The 12,999-nt window shown below is 41.6% G+C and overlaps 1 pseudogene; it reads right to left on the bottom strand.

The window, feature by feature from the left end:
- LOC136125070 (leucine-rich repeat-containing protein 59-like) overlaps nt 1-12,999 on the bottom strand; it is a 184,414-nt pseudogene that overhangs the window by 161,610 nt on the left and 9,805 nt on the right.

Here is a 12,999-nt window from a genome sequence, read left to right as displayed (position 1 = left end):
GCCTGAATCTCTGAGGCACCAATAATGTGTTGTGATTTCTTGTCTCAGTTTAAATAAATATTCACTTTCTTACCTACTTTTATCTGGAATTTTGCATTTTTTTCCTTCAAGACAGTCTACCAAATTGTATAAGCTTCAGATCAGGGACTGCACAATTCACATTTTCCAAATATAATCGGGTCCAGAATATTGGGTCTTACAAATTACTTCTATGAATAGAAGGTCTTGTTGCCAAAGCAATGACTTTAAAACTTTATCAGCTTCCAACAAAGAAAACTCATTTGACAGCAAAAGAAACATGACTCAGAAGGCTTCAGTTTTTCAGAGAGCACTGTTGGTAGTAAGAGGAACATCTTCAACCAAAGCCACCGGGTAGTTTGAGGATCTGCCCCGGAAGAGGCGGTGGGCACCTGTCGTGGCCACCAAGAGAAAATGAGAATTTTATGGTTAAATATAAATCCCTTTTGTGTTGAAAACCACAGTTTAAAAGAAGCTAACACCTCCTATGGGCAACCTGAATATGCTTTGGACAGCATAAGCCTTGTCCTGCTAGTTCCTGAAAATATCCAAATACTTCTAGGGAATATACTTCTCCATTTATGATTCACTTTTTCATCACTCTCAGATTATGATACTGCTGACAGTCAATGGCATTTTACAATGTCTTATTTCACAAGTGAATCAGAGACAAGGAAAGGTAATGTGATGTTCTTGAAGACCTAACAGATAGAGTGAAAATGTTACCTCATTTTCCTCCGCTGCTTCATTATTTCCAACCCACATTAAATAAAGGCAAGCATTTGTTTTTGAAAATACTGTAAACCTGACAAAACTTTCAGTTAGTCATTTATTCTGTGTGCATATCCTACAATACTGATTTCTTTGTGCTACCTTATCCTTAGCTTTTAAAAAATAATTGTGATGAAAAGGATTCTGTTTATTTCCAAATAAATACTCAAGCATATGCATATACTTCAAAAATAATGAACATATGTGTTTAAATTAAAATGGGATGTGGGGGGAATCCCACGAAAATACATACACTAGCAGCCATTGTAAGGTCTATCTCACCATGTTTGCCAAACTTTGAAGTCTGGGCGAGCTTCCCATTTCTGTGCCCGCTGGAAATCCTGCAAGTAGCTGATTCATGAGACAATGCCAAGCCATCCAAAAATAGAGGGATGAGATTAGGTTCTGTGTACCACAAATACCGTGATCCTATCAGTATGATCTAGCTGCAATCCCTTTGTTTGTATGTCTAGCATATGATTAATATTGTATTTCAAATCTGAAAGAGGAGAGAGATAAAAGTAACACACACATAAAGAAGCTATTACAAAGAGGAGTAGGAAATCCAAGATTTGTTAATCAATCACCTGGACAAACAAGATATTGTCTCCTTACGTTTGAGTTGGTTTTCCCACTCAGATGTGTATTTTCGAACAAGTATCTGGTGACAGACAGGGATATACACAGAGGATCCAGAAGGCATCCTCTCTGAAGATTTTAAAGACATGGCTCCTTTCTTAACTTAGGAGAAGAATGATGAGGAAGAGACTATTTTAACTACAATGCAATTGGAAGGAATATAAATTAAAGCATACCCAGTTGCCTTTCCTTGTTACAAAGAGAATGCAGTTGAAGAACTATAAAAATACATGTGTCCATGTTTTATTTCCAGCTTACTGATCTGCAGTGGGCTACTGGTTGAGCACCACAATTCTCTGCCTCCTATTTTTCACTAACAATGGTTAAAATCTAGTGCTTCAGTATTCTATCGCAGCATAACAAATCATCCCAAACTTGGTGACAAAAATCAACAACCATCTGATCGTGCTCATGGATTCTGTGTGTCAGGAATTGGGCAGGGCACAGTGGTATGATTTCTCTGCTCCACGATGTCTGGGGCTTCATCTGGCAAGACTCAAGCGGCTTCAGGTGACTCCAACAGCTGGGACTGGAATCCTACGGAGGCTTCTTCACTTACAAGTCTGGGGCCTGAAATGGGATGACTCAAAGGCTGGGCATAGATGGGACTATCAACTGGAGTGCCTACAGGTGGCCGGTCCATGAGGCTTGGGGTTCTTCACAGCATGGAAGCATCAGGGTAGTTGTTTTTTACCTGGTGGCTCAGGGCCCCAAGAGTGAATGCTTCAGCAAACAAGACCTTCCATGACCTAGTCTCACAAGTCATATAGCATCGTTTCTATTATACTCTGTTGGCTGAAGCATTACAAGCCCAGCTAGATTCAAAGCGAGTAGACACAGACACCACCTCTTGATAACATAAGTGTCAAAGAATTTGCAGCCATGCTTTAAAATTGCCACACCTATGCAGTGTGCTACACCTACTCTTAAATATAGCTAAAGTAAGGGAACAAATAGTATTCATTAAGTACCTGTTAACTACCACGCACTATTAGGAGTTTTAAATACATATTTACTCTTCAAAACAGCTCTATGAAGAAATTATTATTATCTCCATTTGACAAGTAAGGCATCTAAAGCCCAAGGGTTTTATAACTTATCCAGGAAAACACAGTACTGTTCAAAGCCTTGGTCTATTTAATTCCAAAGACTGGTACTTTCTCACTATTCTTACCATTACCCTATGTTTGCTTGTGTTTTTAACAAAAATTCTTTTCCCAATAAAAAAGAGTCTCTTTTTTTTCATTAATTTGTAAGGAAAATACCATGTTTTAACCATCATACTTTAAGTTCATATGATAACCCAAAACTCATCAAACACCAAAAACTAAATAATTTCAATGCAGTTAAGATACTTATAAATAAGAAAACTATTTGTTTCCTATACTGCTATAACAAATTACTACAAATGCAGTGGCTTAAAACAACACAGGTTTACTATCTTACAGTTCTGGAGGGCAGAAGTCCATAATAGGTCGCGCTGGGCTAAGTCAAGGTGTCAGCCGACTGAACTCCTGCTTCCTTGCCTTTTCCAGCTCCTCAAGGCTGCACACATTCCTTGGTTCATGACCCCTTCCTCTATCATCAGAGCCAACAATGGCATCACTTCAAGCTCTGCTTTTGTCACATCTTCTTCTCTGACTCTGACCCTCCTGCCTCCCTCTTTCATTTACAAATATTCTTGTGATAACATTGGGCCCATATGGATAATACAAGATATTCTCCCATCTCAAGACTCTTAAATTAATCACATGCAAAGTCCCTCTTAAATTAATCACACGCAAAGTCCTTTTTGCCATATAAGGTTCTGCAGATTAGGATATGGACATGGGCGGGGGACGGGCTGTGGATTCTGCCTACCACAAAGACTATTACACAAATATAGCATAAGTACACACATCATCTATATTCCCCAATTAAACAGCTGCTATACTCTGTCAACCCCTCACACGAAATGTGTTGTATTTCCCAATTATCGGGCTGCTAATTACAACATTTCCTCTCTTACATCCAAATTAACCATCTCATCAAGCTCACTAAAGCCTTTCATTCAGCGGCCGGGAGGCTCCACACTCTCAGCACCACCGTGGGGTGCAGTGCACTGCGTCCTGCCCTGCAGAGCGCAGATCCCCGCCGCCCCTCCCTCTCAGCTCCCCTGACAGACGGGCACACCTGTGGGCCCAGACAAACTTACCAACTCATGGCGTTCAACCCAGATTTGCAGGGGCGCCTCCACACCTCCTGCAGGGTAGAACATGTCTGATCCTGCCCAAGAGGCAGCGAGGAAAGTCGAGGTTTCGAGTGGGGTGTCCTGTCTAAACAGGACAGGTAACTTTGCGCGCTCCTCCACACTCACCACCATCTCCTGTCGGGTATTCTTTTCACCCGCCACCCCCGGCTCCAATAAGGATAAAAACGGGGTGAGAAGTCATAGGGTTGAATGGTGAAGCCCGATTTTCATGCCGATGTTCTCGTTTGTTCAAGCTTAGCATTTCACTGCAGGCCATGACTGGAATTTACTAACTTGCTAAAACTGATGCTCTGAGGTCTTCACCCATTGTATGGTGACTGTTTGCTTAATTATCCATATCTAAAGAGTGGCTTTGGCTGATTTGCGGTTCTTTCAGCTTTCTAGGCCTGTGCGGCCCTCTGCTCAGCGACAGCACAGGTCACTGAGTACCTACTGAGAAGCGTCCTCCAGAAACCCTGGAGGGCTCACAGCACAAGCCTGGTACATCGTACACTCGCAGAATGTGTAGCTGCCGCTGCAAAACCAAGAACCCACTCTGGGAGGGCAGTGAGGGGCTCAGAGACACCGGCAGACGCCACAGAGAGGCTGCGCAATTTTATTCCATCTACACTCTTAGTGCCACGATGCCACAGCATCAACTTGTACTTCTGCATGCAGCTCATGCTGGTGTGATGACAGCTCTTAAAATATTGAGTGATTGTGGGCCCGTCAGCATAAAATTATTCTAACATGGTGCCTTTATTAGTGCTTCAATAAATGCCATTCTTCTTGTGTTCGGAGGTGGCATTTGCAAATGAGCTAATTTCTCTGCAGTAAAATAACTGTGTTGCATTTATTTTGCAGGGAAAAAACAGTGCTATTACATAAAGGGGGCTCTTTTTCCATCAAAACCACATACGCTGTAGTTAGTCAAGTTTAAAAAAGAATGCATTAACTAAATGACTAGGTAATTATTTAAATGAACTTGCTGCTCTAAAAAGCTGTAGATGGGATAAACACCTTAAAAATCCCTTGTTATTTCAAAAAGATGTGGCAAAGTAGTCAGAGGAGTCTCCATGCTCCAAGTCAGGGGAAGAAGGGGTCTGCTGATCGGTGACAAGCATTTTAGGGGTTGGGTGTGGGTCTCTTGACCTCATGCCACACTGGCTTCATTCTGCAGAAAGAGTGGAATGCGGAGGAGAGAGGAGAATAGGTATCATCTGAATCTTACCCTATGCATTTTGCTGCCTGCATCCTCTGGTCCGGAACCCTAGACTCCTACTGCCTCACTAGTGCGAGGACCCTTTTGTGCATCACTGATCGACGATGCCCGCCCATGATAAGAAAGCAGTGAGCACCACATTCACGGAGGTCTCCGGCAAATCATGCATCAACCCCCTTCCCTTAATTTAGGAGACTGTGCATCAAAATTAAGAAATAATTAACTACCTGCCCAGAGTTTTTGTGAACCAACGGTAAGACACTCTGATGCTACTCTCCTTCCAACTAGCAAAAAATTTTTAAAAGGGAGGGAAGGAAAGAGAGGTGAGAGAGGGGGGAGGGGAATGATTAAGAGCAAGAACAAGAGAGATAACTAATAAGAAAAAAAGAGAAAGTAGGAGGGAAATAAATACAGAAAAATAATCCTGAGAAAATTTTCTCAGAGAAATGACTGAGAAATACGAAGTTGTATTTTGAGATAAAAGTCAAGCAAATCCCACTGTAAGGACAAACTATGAATTTATTCAGGCTAATACTTCCTAAGGAAATAATGAGGTTACTCACTCCCACACTGCTGTGAAGATCTCTGAAGTTCTTTCCTCCCTTAGACTTTGTTCCTCCTTTAGCCGGGTCTGTGAGCCACACAAAACTAAAAGGGCATTTGGTTTTAAGAAGAATTTAATATGTTTATAAAGGAAATCAATAAATCACAAAAATTTTAAAATGGGAATTAACTAATATTGGATATCTGCCATGTAACCAGGCACCAGGTTAAGCGATTTGCACTTACTCATTTGTTTATTCACCACTACCGACTTATGCAGTAGTTCTCAGTAGCTCTGCTGACACTTCTGGAGCTCTAAAGAACATTTTCCGGGACTCCCCCGGTGGCGCAGTGGTTATGAATCTGCCTGCCAATGCAGGGGACACGGGTTTGAGCCCTGGTCCAGGAGGATCCCACATGCCACAGAGCCACTAAGCCCATGCACCACAACTACTGAGCTTGCACTCTAGAGCCCGTGAGCCACAACTACTGAAGCCCACGTGCCACAACTACTGAAGCCCACACGCCTAGAGCCCGTGCTCCGCAACAAGAGAAGCCACCACAACGAGAAGCCCACACACCGCAACGAAGAGTAGGCCCCCCTCACCACAACTAGATAAAGCCCGCACACAGCAATGAAGACCCAACACAGCCATAAATAAATTAATTAATTAAAAAAAATAAAGAATATTTTACTTACAATCTGAATTTGGGACCAGGTAAGAGGTCAGACTCAGACCAAAATGTCAGCTTTTCAAGTGGATTGAAGAGCACAGCTTACACGTGAGCCTTTAGCACGTTTTCTTAATACTTCACCCCAAGTCATACCTGGCCACCAGCAGGAAAACCACGTGATCAAGAGCAAGAACTGGGACTTGAGACTAAACTTACTTTACACTCCAGGTAAACAGCACAACTTACTAAACAGGGTTAAATTAATTCATCTTTCTTCCTTATGTTTCATTTTATTTTATTGTAAGTAGAAAGTAAAATCTCATGAAGATGTCAAAAGAATTAATGAGAGAGCCCCTTGTGAATGATGTGAAAGTTATGTCTTTTTTTGATCTTTATTTATTTATTTTTTTAACATATCTCACTATAGACATGGGGTGATAGGCAAGTTTCCGGACTTTCCTAGACCTCATCGTTCTTATTTGTGAAATGAAGGCATTGACTTAAAGAACTTGAAGGCCTTGTGACCCAGGAACCTGAAGCACCCCCTGGGAGTTCATAAGAAACGCAGCAACTTGGGACCCACCCCAATCTACAGAATCAGAATCTTCACCAAGATCCCAGACCAAATCACATGCAATTTCAAGTTTGAGAAGCATGGTACTAAGGACCATTCCAGCGTCATAGTTGTATGAATCCATGAGTTGGTTAAAACAAACAACCAAAAACTAGCAAAGAGGAGGCCAAATACTGGCCATTATAAAAAAGCTAAAACATATTCCACCCCTCCCTTGGCCCTCACCTCTAGGGTTTCACTGATGTCTTTTATCTGATAGTTTCCTTAACGTTAAAGATCCAATGGTAGCTGAGTCAGCGGCCATAAGAAAGTGGAGAGAAATCTGTAAGTTGCTGTTCCTTTTACTCTTCTGTGCCCAAAGCTATATAAACGTTGCAGCTTATTTTACTCTATGGGTCCATCCTGCACATACTGAGAGAGGCAGCAGAGCAGAGGAATAAGCGGGACTGGCCAGGGAGCCTGATGGCCTGCCTGAATTCCAGTTCTACCACTGACAAGCTGTGTGATTCAGTCATTACGGCATTTCAGTCTGCTCATCTGACAAAAGGAAACAGTGAGGACCCCATTTCACTAAGTAATTAAATACATCAATATTTATAAAATCCTCTACCAGAGCCTGGCCCACGGTAAGTACTACATAAACCCTTGGTTAAATAAAATCCACCAACATATAAGGAATGTTTCCATTTTCTTATTTTGCTTTTAACAATAGGGAAACCAAGTTCAGCCAACACTATCTCGCGGTACTATCCTTCATCAAGGCACAAGGCTTCTATAATTGGCATTTTGACAATAAACTGGTGATTTTGCTGCTAATTTTTCCCTTCAGATATAATATGTATATTATATATAAATAATGCAAATGGTTTAAAATAATATGTGCTCTATGTACACTTATTTAATAAGCACAACCTTATGAGATAGATAATGATTAGCAGCCCCATGTTACAGATGAGAAAACTGAAGCTGTAAGTGACTTACCTAAGGTCACACAGCTGCACAGAGGAATTTGAAATCAGGCAGTCTGGCTTCAGAACCTGTGTTCTTTGAGACTATGCTACAGCATACTATATACTATCGATATATACAAAATGCTGTCCTGTGATGCCTTTCATCCTTCCTGGGTTTAATATTTATGTCAGTGGTATCTGTCTTAAATTCATCTTAAATACCATATCGCTTAGGGGCAGAGACGGTTTCTCTACTTTCCTTGGTGTAAAGCCAAATGAAACAACTTGTGCAGCTAGTTAATCGCTTACTAAATTCCTAGTAATAACAATGACATAATATATTACCAAAATCTAATGACATCACAGAAAAGAAACCAACATTGAAAACATCTCTTCCCTCTGAAAGTCTCTTGAATGTGACTGCTGCATTTATGCTTCATTTTTTTTACAAGATGTTTATATCAGGTTTGTACAAAATATTTCAAAATCCACTTAGACAAATTATCCCAAAAGCTAGTAAATAACTCTTTTATGCTTCTTTGAAAAGATCAGAGCCAGTAGCCAATCTTTACTAACCTAGAGAAAAAAGGAAAGCAACAAAATGACACTGAAATGACACACGGGGCCTCTAAAGTTATAATAGAGATGTTTCCCATCTTGTTATTCATACTCTGTCATAGGCAAACGGCTTAAAAACAGGCAAGGGAGCGTTCAGGCGTCTTGCAAACACAGGTGGGTTGAGCCTCCATCAAGGATGGCTACAGATGGGAAACTGGGGAGGACGAGGGCAGCGGAGGCTCAAGGCACATGCGCGGCAGGGCACACGGCGTCAGCCTGGGTGCACCTGTGCAGAGAACGTCCTGCACCCCCCTCCTGGTTACAAACCCCAACTCCCACCCCCGGACTTGGGGAGTATGGCCGCTTGAACACACACAGCATTTAGAGTCTGAACTCCCACTTGGCCTAGCCACAGACCAATGACGCTGTCCACTATCTCCTTTAGTGGGAGTCAACAGAACTTATTTAAAATGCAGCTGAACTTCACATGTTCAGATTCTAGCCCTGCCACTTGCTACCTGTGCGACGCTGACGAGCTCCTTAACCTTTTTTAAGCCTCTGTTTCCCTATTGGTAGAAGAAGGAAAATAAGAGCTTCCAAACCCTAGGGTGACTGTGAGGACCACTGCAGCTAACGTGTGTAAAGTGCTAAGTGAAGTGCCTGGGGTGTGGTGGGTGCTGGGTAAATGTGAACAGTTTCTGCCTAATTATGTTGTACTTCCTTCTCCTTCTGCTTCTTTCTGTCCTACACAGTGGCACAAAGCGAAGCAATCTGCATAAAGTAGGTGCTCAGAAAATTTGAGAAAGACACACTGGCACATTTTTTTCAGGGCTTTTTCTCAGACTCGTGATTTGCAAATAACTGTCAGAAGTCCAAGGGCCAGCTGCATTCCAATCACTTAGGAAGCTTTGAAAAATACAGATTCTTACCTCCTCCCCCAGAAATTCTAATACTGAATGCCCGAGAGGAGGCACAGGGAAATGTCCTAAAAGTAAAACCAACAACCAACCAAGCAAACTCCCCATGTAACTGAACTCTGGGCCCAGCTGCTCCTCTCAGCAGTCTTATTCTTTCCGGTTTTATATAGCAAGGTACTGACTTGTAGCCTAACTTGGAGGCTGTGAGGGCTGGAAATGAAGAAGGAGGCAGAATAATAAGGAGCAGGAGAGATCAGGAAGGAGAAACCTGCATCCCACCAGGGTCAACAAAAGCACTTCTCATACCGGAGGCCATACCTCACCAGGACCCTGTGGCAGCACTCCTTGTTAAAATTGGTCCTGATGACCACGTTCGTGAAGAGCAGAGGTAATGAAACCATCAGAGTTTAAACAGTGCAGATTTGCCAGACGATAGCAGGGGCCCTGCCCTAGAAAAATCATGACTGCATGCCAAACACAAAACAGAAACTCTGGGCGAACTTCCCAAGCATAACTAGCTCCGACTTTCTTCTCTAACTCTGGCTCTGGCGTCTGCTCTATTCGCATTCCCCGCAGGCTGAAGGATCTCTGAACTGGCAAAATGAAACCAAATACTGTCCTTTACCCTTCATCTGGGCATAAAAATTTCAAACTGTGCGTCATGTCCATGTCTGACAGAACGCTTCTCAATTCTCAAGCCCTGACAAGCTAAAGTATTCCTCTGCAAAAGGTAACAACTAACCAAAAAAAGTACAAAGCATATATTAAAAAATACACAGTTGTTCAAAAGAAAAGGATCACCATGAGAATTCAGAGCAAATGTCTTCCTATAAAATAATAAATTTATTGCAAGGAACAAGAAAGTGCTTTAGAACCTCCATATGCGTTTACAAGAGGAGTCAGAAGGACCTGTTTCTATGAAACTGTATCAGACATGGAGGTAAAAAGCACAAATAACAAACAGTAAAGTTAATGCAGGCTGACGAATTAGTTTTCTCAGAAATCAAATTTGTAAAGCAGTAATCAACTCTGGATTCTTCCCAAACTCAGGGAAAGCATTAAAAAAGATTTAAATGGTTAGAAAAATCTAAGAGACATGGAAGACAAATATAGGGGAGTCAAGCTGCAAAGGACACCTAAGAAGAATAAAATATGGAGACAGTACTGAAGCTTAAAGGAATTGAACAATTATAGGAATAATGGAAGAAAACTGTTTTACCTGAAAAAACTGATTTTGAAGATTGAAATGCTTTGCCAAAAAAAAAAAAGAAAAGAAAATTTAATGAGAAGACACCATACCTAGACATATACCAACACCTGGACACACACCAACATTTTTTTCCCATTTAAAATATCCCTAATTCAGCCTGTGTGCACATGGATACACAGGAATAGCTACCATGCACAAACAGATGTACACATACAAAGGAGCAAAAGTCAGATAAACATTTGCTTTCTCTGTAATACTAAATGAAAAAAGACAGCAAAGCAAAGACTACTAAATTTTGAGAGATGGTGACTTCAAGTTTTTTTTCTTTTTTATCAAATCTAAAGGAGACAAAAAGAAAGGACATAAATATGCAAGAGATCAGACAATATACCACTGCGTATGATTAATGCAAGCATTACTCAAAGATGTATTCTAGCTGCCAATAGATGAATTAAAATAAGCCTATTTGACTCAGACATTTCACTAGAACAAATCTACTAACAGTTCCAGATATTTTGAGTTTTTCTGAATACTAAGGTCCCATGAACGCAGACCTCATTTCAGGACCCTCAACTATCTGTATCCTAATATTAATAAAGACAAAAATATCCTAATTAAAATAAGTGCTTACTATTTGATAGACCCATTGTATTATCTCAAATCTTCACCAAAACCCTGATGTAGATTCCATTGTCCACCTTGCAGATATTTTTAAAAAATCAATCCTTAGGGAGATTAAATAACTTGCTAAATGTACTCTGTTAATAAGCAAAAGGGCCGGTATTCACTTACAAGAGCTCTTGGCTCCAAAACCCAAGCATTTTCTACTATCCTATTCTACCTGCTTGTGCACCCACAAGTCTGTCAGTTGGGAGTGGGGATGCTTGCGACTCAGCTTTGGTTAGAGAGAGAATGCATGTGACTAGGTGCCAACTCCTACAGTAGGAATTAGACAGGCTGTGCACCATGGGGCTGAATTAACCATATTTTTAGCTTCTGTAAACTTGATGCTTTAACATCATTTCTAGGTCTACATGCTAGATATGCCTTGTACTGGACAACCCAAATATGCCTAAATCACCTTGCCCTAGCCCCCTGCCTCCCTCCCCATCTCCCCTCCCTAGGAGGAGTCCCCTTCTTGGGGATATGCTTTTCAAATACAAGCCAATCAATCCAAAGTCTACACCCCCAACCACCTTCCTTATCTGACTCTTACACTCTGGGCCACTATATACCTGTCCAAATCACTCTAGAGGCAAGTTCCAGACAATTAGGGACAGCCCTGTGCCCCAGAGCCCGCTGAAATTATTCAAACTAGTCAATCCCAAGCATGCTGCCCCTGCCTCACGGGTTCCTTCCCAAGGAAACCACAGTGAAGGCTCCTGACCACAGTCTTTTCCTCTCTTTCTGCCTTATGACCAAGCCCAGTAATTTTCCCATGTGGCCACCAGTGATGATTAATTTTGTGTGTCAATTTGACTGAGACACACGGTGCTCAGATATTTGGTCAAACATTAAAGCTGGGTGTGTCTGTGAGGGTGTTACTGGATACGACCAGCATTTGAATCAGTAGACTGAGTAAAACAGACGGTCCTCCCTAATATGGGTGGATCTCATCCAATCAGTTGAAGACCTATATTGCACAAAAAGGCTGATTCCCCCCCCCCCACACACACACACAGGGAAGGGGGAATTCCTCCTGCCTGCCTGATTGAGCTGGTACCTTGGTCTTTTCCTGCCTTTGGACTTGAACTGACACATTAATTCTTAGATCTCAAGTCAGCTGGCTTTTGGACTGGAACTACATCAGCTCTCCTGGGTCTCCAGCTTGCCAACTACATATCATCTTGGGATTTCTCAGCCTCCGTAATCATGTGAGCCAATTCCATATAATAAATCTCTTTATTATATATAGATATAGGTATAGATGTATGTGTGTGTGTGTGTGTGTGTGTGTGTGTGTGTATACACACACACACACACTATTGGTTGTTTCTCTGCTCATCTGGAGAACCCTAATACAACTCCCTGTGGTGTGGCAAGCTACCTTCTCTTGGGAATTGTGAGTGATAAACTATCTTTCCAGTGCCAGTCATTTTCTGATTGCCTCACTATACCTCAAATTTTCTATTAAGCACTATATTTTAAAGCAGGAAGTGAGGCAGCAGGAACTACCATTTGGCTACATTAATCTCTCACATTTAAATTTTTATAAACTAGAAATAGTATATGATCCCCGCCTGCTAGCTGTATCATGTCCAGGGCATTTATTCTGAAGTGAAGTGTTTTCTCTTTGCAGTTTCACATTCACAGTTAGATCTATGGACTGAGTATTAATGAAACAAATACTGTATATGGCCTCACTTTCCCAATTTTACCTTGGTACGTAAGTGTGTCCCTTTACTGAATCAAATCAGTAGTCTCAGGAACCAGATGAGAAAGGAAAGGTAAGTGAGCTGTGCATGTGCTGCTTTCTTTTCACACTCTGCACCTTGAGTCTCACTGGCTTCAGCCTGTTACACAATGCCCAGGAATGGAAAGATGCTTTGCAAAACCAGGACTTGGAGCAATTGATTCCTTTAAGCCTCTGACAGCCCCAGGAAAGATCATGCACTCAGCGAAGTCAAACGTTGATCCATGAGCTCTAAGAGCTATTTTGTTGCCACTTTCACCACTTTCTCACTCGAAGAGT

This window comes from Phocoena phocoena, chromosome 6, assembly GCF_963924675.1.
Source record: "Phocoena phocoena chromosome 6, mPhoPho1.1, whole genome shotgun sequence".
NCBI lineage: Eukaryota > Metazoa > Chordata > Mammalia > Artiodactyla > Phocoenidae > Phocoena > Phocoena phocoena.
The sequence above is the reverse complement of the archived record's forward strand: the minus strand, read 5'-3'. Positions and strand labels throughout refer to the sequence as shown.